At 38.0% G+C, this 13,606-nt stretch overlaps 1 protein-coding gene across 1 annotated transcript in view; it reads right to left on the bottom strand.

Annotated features, from left to right (window-relative positions):
- The window catches only part of LOC106039205 (LINE-1 reverse transcriptase homolog), a 153,584-nt gene that overhangs the window by 100,150 nt on the left and 39,828 nt on the right, over positions 1 to 13,606 (bottom strand). Inside the window, exons 6-7 of the mRNA XM_067002462.1 lie at positions 9,539 to 9,617; positions 8,263 to 8,375 (exon numbers count right to left, since the gene is read on the bottom strand). The gene's annotated coding sequence lies outside the window, so the exon portion shown is untranslated. The remainder of the gene's footprint in view (positions 1 to 8,262; positions 8,376 to 9,538; positions 9,618 to 13,606) is intronic.

Raw genomic sequence — 13,606 nt, 5'->3', positions numbered from 1 at the left:
GCACATCTTTGCATACTTCTATTGTATCATGATGAATGGGCAATTTGTGTCTAGAGGTCAACATCTTTTCCATTCACCACAGTTGGAAGAGAAGTTGAGTAGGCTGATGCAGGGCTGCCAAGACTATTGTTTCCCCTGCAGGCTACATATTTTTTGCCCTTTTCAGAAGCCAAAAGGGAAAGCAGTGCAATATATTGGTTTGCCTCCAGCTCAGAGCTCAGGATGCATTGGGGTTTTAATGACTTGTGTGCATTATGGAACAACTTCATCACTGATGTTTTAAATAAAAGTCATGTTCTGCTTCCCTGACTTAACTCATAATTTGATTATCCAAATCCAGATTTCCCCAGGGGCTCTCATAAGACATTCCAAACAAACATTTCACTCCTTTTCCTGTTATGCTTACATTTCTCATATTATTGTATTCAAGACTGACATTTGCCATAAGAACAACCAGAAGGTACCTTTTTGCATAAATTGAGAAATAATTTCTGCTGAATCTCTACCCTTCCATTGCAAACCCAGACTTTGTCGTTATTAACCCTCCAAATGATCCAAACGATCACAGGCAGCCCTCTACTTTTACTTTCTTTTTTTTTTTTTTTTTTTTTAAGGACAGAGAATAAACTGGGACAAAATTGACACGTTTCTGCTTCTTCTCATTTGTACTCTTCCTACTCACCATGATGAGAAAGTTCCATGCTAGTTTTATTACTTCTCATTTGAATTCTTACGTTGTATATGTAAGGCTCTCCATGAGAGGATATGCTTATTGCTACATCACCTAAATAAAGAAACGCATGGTGAAAATTTGATTTTGCATTCTATTGCCATTTCCTCTCCCTTCGGTATTAACATACTAAGCAAATATTACTGTGGAATCAGTGTGATCAAATAAGTAGAGCCATAGGTTATATGTGAGCAATCTGCCATCACAATTCATAGCTGCATGGATAGTGCTGTGCTTCACTATTGTCTGGTTTCTTCCAGGGCATTATTTTCCACTGAGAGTTCCTGCTGCCTGAGCATCTTTGGGTACTTTACAGACATGAAGTCAGTCAGTGCTCTGCTCCCTCCTTATTTTAAACTTGCTGTTTGTTGAAGAAATTTTGAAAGAGCTGTATAAGTAAATTGAAAGGGATTTTCAGAAGCAGCGTATACAAAGTTAAGAGTCCAACTGGCATGCACAGCAAACCGGTGGCAGAGCTAGAAGGGAATCTGACATCGTTGCAGTTCCCTACTCCAGGAGTGACTCGGCCATTCTCAGCATAGAGTCGTTGCTGACAGTTCAGTGTGTGCCCTACTCCCCAGACTGAATAAAAGAGAATGGTCATTCTCTGTTACCTGTGGAATTTTACCTGTGGAGAGAAAATACTTTGGGTGAAGCACTGGGAGCTCCCCGCAGACAGCAGCCAAACTAAAACTGCATCTTCTTGGACAGAGCTCACTAGAGGGAGCACGCACACCGCTGCCTCTGATCACTATCACCACAATCTGCTGACGGAGATTGACTTGAATTTTCAAGTCTCCTCAACTGCTGAAAGCTAAATGAAAATAATAAATCCTAATGAATAGACATAAAAATCACCATTGCAATTTTCTGGGGAGGCTTTTCCTTTAAAAAAAATTTGGTTTTAAAAGCCAGTCTGATCGTTCTGATGGGAAACATACAATGCTAATAAAAACATGAACTTATTAATGAATAAATCCCATCTCCCTTTCCAGAAACACAAAGGTAGTTTTTCACTCCTTACCGTTTTCTACAGTTGCACTGGGATAATAAAATAATCTAGTTACCATATGGTCTGAGCAATAAAGAGAAACTAGGGAATCTTGACAGACTGTGAAATGAAGATTTGTTTATTTTCCCCACCTTTCATCAGTTTATTTTCCTAATCCTGTATTGCAGACAGATTCTGGTGTAAACAATGCCATAGCCAAATGATTAAATAGAGTCACAAGGGTCTGTTGGGCAGCAGCAGCTCTTCTGGAAAAGACTGCTGCAAGCTCAGATTGAAGTCACAGAAAGAGAAGTCTGTGCCGTGGAACAGCTATTCAGTATGCCACAGATTTTTGCTTTTCAAATAGTTACGCAACAAGGCTGTGTGTCTTTCTAGACCCCCCTACAACCTGCTGGTGATTTTACCTTTGATTCTCCCATTGCTCTGCATTCTTGACAGGTCATTTACATTTGCTACCTGTTTGACTTGCACAGTTCTTCAGGCATTGCTGCATGAAGGAATTTCTCTCCTAATCCTTATGTGGTGTGCATCTCACTCAATTCAAAGCAGTTGGAAGACAGGCCTCCTCAGGAGAAAGGCCAAAGCCACACTTAGTCAGTCTTGCAAGCAAACATACACAAAGATTTAATGACCATTTCAGAAATGTCAGGTTAATAGCAATGAGCTCTATTTATGTAGGCACGTAAAAAAAAAAGAAAAACATCACACGTGGTGGGTGTGTGCTGCGAAAGAAAGGGAGAGAAGAAGAAAAGCCTTTGGAAAGGACTAAAACTAATCCCTTTGTCCTAATGGCTCACAGAGAAATATCAAGGCAACCACTGCAGCCGGCAAGTCCCAGTAACCTGGCAGTATAAAGCCAGTTTTGCCAAAGAGACAAACTTTCAGAAGAAACTACTGTAGCCCTCAATAGCAGAGTACACCATAGCAGCCCTGTCAGATTGCTGGAGGTCATGAGTGAAACATATGGAGGGTTTATTTCTCTAATAAAAGAAGTAAGTCACTTTCTCTGCATCTGGATTAAAGTGATCTTTCAGCAGCTGCCACAAAATCCTCACTTGGTGGTGGTGGTAACTGGGAATCTTGCCCCACCACAGCTCAGCAGTTCTAGAAGGCTCATGCAACATGCTTTTCCAAACAAATGCAGATAACTAGTTTATTAAAAACAAAACAAAACAAAACAAAACAAAACAACACAAGCAAAGCCTAGTGAGTATAAAAAAGAAAGGGAATGTTTTTCAGTACAGATGACAGTTTTCTTTATGTACATTTTCTCCTTTTTTTTTTCTTTTTTTTTTTCCCAGCAGTTCTTTGACATTTTTAAATTGTCTTTAGTGCCAAATCTTCATTCCAAACAGATCAATCCAAACTGAACATGATGTAAGAATCAATATGACTTGGGAAGAATTAAATCCATTTCTCTCTTGAGTCTTTGAAGGTTCTGAAAATGCCAAGCAATTTTCCCATTAACTGTATTGTAGCCATCCTATTAAATAGCTGGAAGATGCTTTTTAATGTTTTTAAGTATTGCTTTGAATCAGTGAAAGATTCATCTTTAAATAATATTGGTTGCTAAGTGAACCTGACAAGATATCTCCCTTGCCATAGGGTTCTGTAAAAAACCTTCTTCAGAGGAATTCTAGGTCTTCCACTTCCAGTGTTACTCTAGACCTGAAAGATGAGTGTTTTTTCTGTAGCAAAGATCTCACTTTTACTATCAGTACAAGGAAAATGACCTCCTAAATCAGAACAGAAGCAAATCTTAAAACAGTGTCACTCGAGCTTTTCCTGAAATTCTTTGCTGCTTTAACACTCGTACAAGTCTGTCAGTTTTGGTAACTACAGAAATATTTGTATCAAGCACATCAGCTACTGAGTTGGCAGCATTGTTTGTTGAGACACTTTCCTGGTGAATCCCCTCCAGAAGTATGACAGCTTATTATAAGTCAAGAAGAGAACATGTGAGACATCAGTATGATCTGGGGAGAGAGCTGGATAAGAAAGAATAAGATGTCATAACACAATTTGGTCTTCATGAAAAGATGATCTGAATAATCATATGGAGTACTTAAAGATGACATTTACGGAAAAAAGAATACAGCAGGAAATCCCTTTGTCTGTTAGAACCAAATTTTGAATCAAAGCTAATTGTGACATAGAGCAGCAGAATACAAAGAAATAAGTCAAGGTTTTTATTTAAAAAGCAACCACAATCAACCACAATAAGTCTACAACTGCAAATGTGAAATGAAAGCTCTTCCTCCATTGTGTGCAATGACTCTCCAGCAATAATAACCCAATACTTCTACTCTTTATCAATTTTTCTCCAGTCAGAGTACCAAGAACATATAGTCAAATCTCTGCAGACTGTTTGTTAGTGTTCCTCCTTTCTGAAACAAGAAGAGTCTTAGCAACTTTCACTGCACTGAACTTTTCCATTATCTGCAATTCAGTCAATGGGGACATTGTATGAGCTGTTTGAAAGGGAAGACCTCACATGGTCAAAACTCACTTGTTGTTCCCCCTCCTCACCTGGAAATGGAGATTGACCTTACAATTCCAGCATATGTGAGCATATATGATAATAAACCATTTATAAACACCATAAGCACCACTTTGACTGAGAGAAAAGTTTGTTCGTGTGGAGAGGAAGAAGAGAGAAGTACCTTAGGAAGTTATTTTGCTCCTAGTCCATTAGTAAAGGGTTTAGATAATCTACTATACGAGCACTATTTGGACCATGGAAATGCCTTTAATTACAGCACCGATAATTGAAGTTACTGCTATAATAAAAGGGCAAAAGCTTGATCTGGTTTGCTTGAAAATTTGAAGGCCCTATTAAAATTTAATTTATAATAGCAAGCTTTATTCTGATAAGAGCATATTTTTTTTCAGAGTGATTGTATACACTGATTTGATACCGTGATTTTATGCATATACTGATAGGTTTTCAGAAAAGGAATGGCTTTCCCAAGGACTGTTGCTGCTGTGATGAGGGAAAAGTTACTACTTTTGCTAAATCTGGATATTGGTAGCAGTACATTTTAGTCTGCCACGGTCTTTTCTTTTGCATTCAAGATGGTTAGTCTGGTAGCGTTTGGACTGTTTTTGCAAAGTGTGTAATGCTTGACTAGGTGCTTTATTAAATTCAGAAAAAGCTAACACATTCAAGTCACTTCTACAAAATGCTCCCCTGAGTCCGAGACACTGATATCACATCTGACCAACTAAAGGAATTTCCAATCTCACTCCATAGTTTCTGCCACTTTGTGGGAGTTTATTTTGCTGAAAGACATCACATTAAATTATAAGAAGCAGCAAGGAAAATCTCATGTCTCAGAAAAGAGTTTAGGACTAGCTAAATGTGTATGGGAAGGAGGAAGAACTAGAGCTGGTCAGAAGGTTTTTGATAAATAGACTTCATCAAAATGAAAATTTCATAGTAATGTGACTTTTTTTTTCAATATCTATGGCTTGGTGTTCTTTAATTTTATTTATTTATTGCTTAAACGTATATATATCCAATTTTCCACTTCTAAATAGATAAGCAATTTAGACACTGATAATACAAAAGTGAAAAGATAGTATAATCTGTGGAAATTAAAATGAAAGAATTAAAGATTATTGAAATATAAGTTTTGGTTGATTAAACCAAGTCCTTTTCTCCCTCCAAAATACATATAAACATATAGTCAGTTTAAGAATAGTTTCAAAGCTCTTAGCTTGTCTTCCTCTCAGGTCAAGTAATAAGCTTCTACACATCCATTATAAGAGTCTCATATGTTTCTTTAATAAAATAGTTCAGCCTTTGTTCTGAAAAAGAGGGCTGTAAAGATAAAAATAATTCAGTTTCAGTATTATATCTGGGATCTTGCTTGCTGGTTAAATATTGGCTTGAACCACCAAGTCAGCCATGATCAGTGTTTAAAACACTGCAATACGTATGTGTTAGGTATAGGTAATAGGTATAACTACAAAGAAGGCAGAAAAAATCTCCTTGAAGTGAAAATATGTCTCATAGAATCCAATGAAATATTTACTAGAATGGCTGTTTACAAAATGCAGCTCTTGAGAAAGGTTTATGGCAAACAGGGATCTAGAAAATGACAAACACACATGCACACAGAGAAAAAGAAAAAACTAAAGTAATTGAACAGAAAGTTAAAAAAAAAAAAAAGTTGTCAGGATGTTAGTCAGAAACTGTGAATTTTCCCTCCTTGAAAATTCAGTTTGGAGACATTTCCATTCAAATAAAACATTTCTCGATACCAGACCACCAAATGTACTACACCTTAATCATTTATCTGATTCTATTCTGCCCATGTTTAATAAGAGACTGGAGACTTTAGTTGGAAATTGTGATGTGAAAGCCACAGTTTTAGGCAAGAAAAGTGCATATAGTGCTTGCCAGGAATGCATTAAAAGAGTTAAGTCTCACTTCCCATATCCATCAGTACAGTATTTTGCACTAAAATGCCATGAAGAGCTGAAACTAATATCTAAGATAATCTGAACACACAAAAATATTACTTCTACTATTCTGGCCTACCCAAATCCAACAATTCAGCTTTACAAACACCTGTATAGACCCTGGTAGCAATTCATAGATTAACTTGCAAGAAGATACTCTGCATAGACCTCTCTATATTAAACTGCATTTTGCATCAGGTCATCGTACTTACAGTGATGCACTTTCAATGTAATACTCAGGTGCAGATTTCCTGTATGAATCCATGCAAACTGCTGAGGTCTTTGTATGCCTTAATTTCCCATCGGTCTAATGGTAATAGTCATTTTTTTTTTTGCTTAAGAAGGGTGTCCTAGGAATATGGAAGTTAAAGAAAGAAGAGTGCAGGTACTTTAGCAGAAAAGATTGTGTCTGCAAAACAAAGAGCAGGCAAATCCGAACCAACTCACAACTCTAAATGACTAGCTCTTAATATCCAGGCAAGGGCTGGGAGCCATGAGCCATGTACCACACTTTCTAATTCATCCTTTTCTGAGACTACAGTAAAGGGAATTCCATGGTTGATGGGTGCTCATTCAGCTTAGGCTCTCTAGACACTGTGTTTGGATGGAGGTAACATTTAGTAAAAATGCATGAGTGGTATCAGTAGCAAAATCACAGAGGGCAAAGGGTTGTCAGACAACACCAGGTCACAACAGTACCTAGACACTAACATAGGAATTTTATGAAGTGCTCATTTTCTGCAACAAAGCAATCACAAGCAGAGCTTCCCCAGGAATGTTTTTGTGACTTCAGCTGTATTATCCAACTGGTAACAGCAACAGCCACTTCAGAGAATCATAAAACCAGAGAATAAATACTGTCCTAATAGAAACAGCTACAGTGAAGGCTGCATAAAGAAGATAACCAGGCAACAATCATTCTGACCATTTTCAGTGCTTCAGGTTTTCAGCTTTGTTCCCTTCATGCTGGAGCTGTGTGACTGCCCCCTTTCTTGCTTCAATGCAATGCCCCCTGATTTTTCTCCCCTCAGCTGATGGTGCTCAATTTATCTGTCCTGCAAACACCCTCACATTTACCTCTCTTTATGCCTCCCCCTTCAGTTGTTCTGCCAAAACTTTTTCTCCATTAATCCCCTGAAAAGCAGTTCATGAAGGACATTCATTAGGTATGCAGCTATATTTTTTTTCATGAAATATGAAAACTAATTTGACAGGTGTACATTATCACCAATTGTCATAGTAAATCACTGTTACCCAACTTCTCTCTCTTTCCATTTAAGTCCAGCATATTTTACTCTGTCATCTCTGCTTTCTTCTATTGCATCTGCTTAGGCTGGGAGTTCTTCAGAATAAGATTTCTATGTTTCTGTACAGCAAGACACTTACCATGAGTAAAGTTCTTTAAAATAATGAATTTTCTATTAATACATTGGTGATTTCAAAGCTGTTTCAATATACTGGCAGACATGAAGATTTCTGGCAGAAATTGGTGCACTCAGCAAGGAGATCAGGAACTGAAAAGGCCCTAAAGTCTAGCCATTTTGATGCATTTGGGAATGGCCAGCTTGAAATTGGTTCCATTCTCTCTTAAAGGATTAAAATAGTACCTAACAGCAGCCAAATTCTACTCCCATAAAAGTCAAATGCAATCCACATTAATGCAAAAAATTAGTCAAATGCCAATTGCTTTCCAGAGTTCTGTCTGACACACCTGATTCCTACTCAACATATGTATTAGATATATGTGTATATCTTAATGACTACACTTCAGCTAGCATTACTAATAAAGAACAACAAATAAAAGCACAGAAGAGAATAATATTTTTCATTTCATTTTTATGATGCTTATTTATTAAATATACAGTCCTATAATCATTGCAGTATTTCCTAGTGTGAAAAATAAATAAAAAGCGAACATAAATGAAACATAAAAATGTAACATAAATGAAAGGAGCAAAAACTGCATTTTCAGCTACTGCTGAAATCAGAGTACAAACTCTGCACATGAAAGCATTAGCATTGCATTAATACTATGTGAGCTAATTAAACCCACCTTGCTATTTGCTCTGCATCCCCTTTCTCTGGCATTTCAAGGACCAGATGCTTCTGAGAGATGTGCTTTCAAAGTATACAGATGAAGTTGTGTGGCCACAAGTCCATTCAGTGCTAGGAAACAAATAGCCATGAACTCAGTACTTGTGCATGTTGTTGGGTTAGGAAAAAAAAACACAAATGAACAAAAAAAGAATGTCCTCATTAGCCTCACGCTTTTTTTTTTTTTTTTTTATGTTTAGCACAATAGAATTTGTCACATCTGCAGAGCAGGCTTTAATGGCCGGCAGAAAATTTCCCAAGGAAGTAGAGGCAACAGGAGCATTGACTGCATGGGACAGACAGGATACATGCCTACTGTGGTTGTTACCTACCTGTTTCTTTCTTTCCAATGTTATTTTTGCTCTCAAGCTGCTCCTACTTCTGAAGGAAAACATGACTTTCCTTCATAGTCTCAAATTGTGACGGGGAGGTTTAGATCGGACATTAGGAAGGATTTTTTCGTGGAGAGGGTGGTCAAGTGTTGGAATGAGCTGTCCAAGGAAGTGGTGGAGTCCCCATCCCCAGAGTTATTTATGAAATGTATGGGTGTGGCACTAAAAGATATGGTTTAGTGATGGGCATGGTAGGTCTACAATTCTATGACTTTTATAAAACACGCACTGCAGAATGTTTCAATTTACCGCTTTGTTTTGGGCAACATATAAATAGGAACGCCTTCCAAAACCAAATTACTATACCCCCAAGTATAGCTTAGGAAAAAAATTCTGCCTATCTTATATACTGCTTAAGTGGCACTGTTAAATATAGAAATATGGAGAACCAAGGCAAAAGTGTGCTAGTGTTTTGGGTGGCAGAGAGTAAAACAAGGTGGTGGAGGCTGTGTAAGGAAATGATTACATCTCGGGTAGTACTGGCATCCTGTAGTTAAACGGGGTCTGCCAGACTGAAAAGGTCTGTGTTTCCAAGAGTGCCCTACATTGTAGGCCACCTTGAAGGATACTTCAAACCAGATACCCAAACATTTTGAAAATATGAGCTCTCTGCTTGAAAGGGCAGAAGCAGACAGGCAGGGCATAGGGTGTGTGCCCTGGCAGTTGGTGGGTAGGTAGAAAACCTACCACCAGTGCAAAGGATTACATTTTCTGACCTTTAAAATAAAACAACAAAAAAACAAAACACAAAAACATAACCCCATCTCCCTCAAATGTCATATCCACAGGACAGAGCTTTTCCTTACCTTCCAGGTGGTTTGTGATCATTTTCCCTTTACTTACCTTAAGCTTTCAGGTAGCTGTGGACTAGCGCTGTATTTTGCACCTCCTGTGAAATACAGACATAGTCCTTTGACAATACCTGCTGGGAAAACATGACATACTCTCAACTAAACTTTTCTAATAGGGAGAAAACGACCACTTCTGTAAAAGGTTTTCCCAGATTTATGCCTCAGTTTACCCAGCAGGACAAATATGATTGTCAAAAGAAATCTAAAAAGCAGTTTAAACTAAGAAATGACACAAGCTCTAATCCTTACCCACTCAGCAAGGGTCACTGCAGGAAGTCTGCACTGTCTTTGGAAAAGACTCAATGAGATATTTCAACTATAACCTGCTAAATTTCTAAGTAACTCAAGGAAGTGTGGTAGTACAGAGCCACAGGGCCCAGCACTCCTGTTAGCTTGCTACATCAGCTTAAACTTACCAACTATTTTTAGGACACCAGTGAAGCTATTCTGCCAGAAATTCACTACCGCATCAAGGACTAGGTTTGAATGGAAAGGCTCACTGTAAAACACCAACCAGCACAAGCCTCACTTAGAAACAGATGAAAATTTCACTGAGCTATGTGCTGCTTAATCAGCTATTCTATCCCCTCCTCCCATGTACAGGAGTCAATTAATTTTACTTAAGAACCATGATTTTTTGAGAAGCGTAAAGATTCAAGCAAAGCACATGAACAAGTTGCAGTACCTAATTCTCAAAATTATTCCATGGCCCTTTATTTCCTAATGAAGCAAATGCTGAGGTAGGACGAGGTTTCTCTTCTTCTCCCACAGTGACAGTACGCCACTCTCCTCCCCGGTGGATCTGGCAGGATTTGAGGGGCAGCAAGGCACTGCTCCAGGTGCTGCCGGCCCTGCAGGTGAGCTGCTCTGCAACCCTTCCACTCCTCCCTACCTCTTCTCCCTGCTGACTGCCCTTCACGCTCTTCTACTCCTTCCTCTGCTAGTCAATCTGGCCACCTATTTCTCTCTATTCTTTGTACTCTTTCTCTCTCTTTTATTTTTCCTTTCAGAAATATCCATTAAAAGTAACAAAGACATATGCATAACAAATGTTTTAGTGTGTGCTTTAAAGTATCTCTCTTCTTTTTGATCAGATGTCCAAAAAACTTCTCATCCTATTGGACTACCGTCTTTCCAACTTAGTCCTCAACCTCCCTGCTTACAGGAGGCATTGCTTGCAAATTTTTTTTGTTGTTTGTTTCTACTTTTAAATCTGATTTCAAAGCTAGCCAAAGGGAGGAATTGTACTTTGACCCACAGCTCCAACTGAGATTAATGGGCCCATCTTTAGACCTTCTTCTAATCTTCCATCTCCTTGGCCTCCCTGCTATTTATTTCAACTCTAGACTGTTAGTCTTATTTTTTAAAATATCATTAACTGACATTCCGTAGATTAGTTTTCAATTTCAGAAATATCTACAGTAGTCAAAAGACCATGCCAGTCTGTGAAAATGATACTGGTTGTGGAAAACAATACTACACAGCCTAGAGCCACATGTGATGATGTATGGGAACAAAAATGGGAGCAATGGGATGATGGCCATGGATATATAATTACCAAAAGTTTAATGGACCATGCAAGGCAGTTTTTTGTTGTTGTTGGTTTTAAGTATAACATCACTTAATTGCTTTACTTTCCAAAAGTCTTAAAACAGACTTGTATACCACAGAAACATATCAGTGAAGGGAAGACAAAGACACAACTAGCTAAAAAAGGGAAGCTTTCTGATAAATCCACCAAAGCTGTTCCAAGTCTGCTAGGAAGAAGCAGCCAAGGAGAGTTTCACAGCTTTATTTAGTAGTGAAACAGAATAGAGAGACTAAATCCATTTAAAAAAAATAATAATAATAATAAAGAGACTTCACTTGTTTTACATTTTTAATTCATAATTTATAGAGATTATTAACAATTTGCTGTAAGGCTGAGAAAGCATTAAGCTGTGTATATGAATACTACCAACCTCTTTTCTGGTTTTCCAGTTTCCCCAAATTAGGAACCTACTAATAATTTGACTTCCTTGGGATGCTTAGGATTGCCAAATGCAGCATTCAAAATTCCTCATGCTAGGCTCAAATGAAGAGACATCACACACAATGTACATATAGGCTTGCAAACCTGGATGGTATCAGTCTATGAAACTGAGTACAGACTAATTTCATTCATCAATAACCTTTTATTATTGTAGGTTTTAATGCTCCCAAGTGCTAAGGGAACTTAAAATTAGCCTCTTAAATTATTGTCCTATATGTGCAGATAGAACCTCACAGTCTGCTTCTGGGGTACACTTTCATAACCAGTTAGGGAATTTCTCTTCTTCAGAGTTAGACAGCAGAGGTTCAATAACTGATTAGCCCAAAATAGAGAGTAACTTAAACATTAGCAATGCATTAAAAAACTCTCCCAAATTTTTCAAAAATGAGTGGTTTTTTTTTTTTTTTAAACATATTCTTCAACACTTGTTTATATCACAGTTAGCCACTAAAGGCTTAAACCAGTGACTTTTTCCTTTACTGTTCCTTATTTTCACTCTCCTGATGCTGCTGGACCAAACTACGGGCAGATCTTCACTGTCCCCAACAAATAGCTCTGATGTTTTAAGATGTTACTGTTCCTCTTCCATGCAACTCTTAGCATTCCATCAGCAAAACTGGCTTGACAAAGCCCAAAAGCACTCTTCAGTCATCCAAGTGCACAGCCAAGCTCCTTAACTCACACTGGTCTTTGGCATAATGTTCCAATGGATCCTAGGGTGATACCAGCCTCTGGCATGGGGTGGTATCACACATCTGAGGAAAACCTCTTTTCCTACTGCTGCAGATGCTTAGGCAGAAAGATCTTACCTGAGATCTAGTCAAAATTCAAAACTGTCCTTTGGTATTTAGAGATAGGGATAGAGATAGTCCTGTTGTTGACCTGAGAATAATGGTATTTCACAAGGAATATTATAAGAGATATGAAACAACTTGAGACCATGAGTCAAAACAAAACAAAACAACAAATAAAAAAAGCAAAGCAAAACAAAACAAAACAACAACAACAAAAGTATGCCTTTAATCCAGTGTGGTCCAACCCATTCACCTTTATTTTGCTGACTATGCATTTAAACTGCAAAGGATATGTAGCTCTTTCTGATGTTCTTATTCATACGCCATTTGTGCTAAAAACCTAAAATCTAGTGTTTTTTTCTTTTACCCTCTTAGATATCACATTCCCAATTCTTCTGAGTGTTAAAATTTCCATTTGTTTTGATCATTTTGACATTAATATAAAGGAACCATGTTAATGCCAGGCAGATTTTACTTGTATTGCCTTTCAGTCCTAAACTCAGTGGTTTTGTATTCTTGTTTAAGCCTCATTTGCATTTTCTATTTCACTATGAAGTCATAAATTGCAGTTTAATAAATCATTGTAAACTAGCATGTAAACTGGCATTTCCCTTTTCTTTTTCAGAATCCTATATAGAATTGCCTAGTTAGCTAAACTTTGTTCAGTCTGTTTCTGAGTTAGGAAGATGCAGATATCAATGAATGGGTGAATCAGTCTCAGATAGCTCCATACAGTGTTGTACCAAGAGCAGGAGGTCTCCTCTGAATAATATATCGGCTTGGGTACGCTCCAAGACAACAGAAGGGCCAGCATCATGGCTCACCCTATTACATTGCAACACCACAGCTCTGCTAACATGAGTTTCTCTGTGGTGGTAGATGAACTGCCCAAAGAAGCTTCTCAACAACAGCCTTTATATTTGAGGTAGTCCATTTCTTTATCTCATGTTTGGTATTTAAAATTGCTTACTTCTAAAAGTGAATCTACTATGACTAGACATGGTACACAAGAGTAAAATACCACTAATTTTCTGAATGTCTCATATTTGGTATCTGAAATAAGTTGAACCTGGTGACTACAGATAGTGCCTTAGCTATATGTCTGTGAAACTGGAGTAACTGCACCCCTGGGGTGGGAAGGGATGGGACTGTGGATTCAGGAAAAAGTGAAGACACCACTGGAGCATTCACACAGAAAGCAGCACAGCAGAAAAAGCCTGCAACTGTTTTCTCA

Source organism: Anser cygnoides, chromosome 1 (genome assembly GCF_040182565.1).
Source record: "Anser cygnoides isolate HZ-2024a breed goose chromosome 1, Taihu_goose_T2T_genome, whole genome shotgun sequence".
Classification (NCBI taxonomy): Eukaryota; Metazoa; Chordata; class Aves; order Anseriformes; family Anatidae; genus Anser; species Anser cygnoides.
This window is presented reverse-complemented; position numbering and strand designations above follow the sequence as displayed.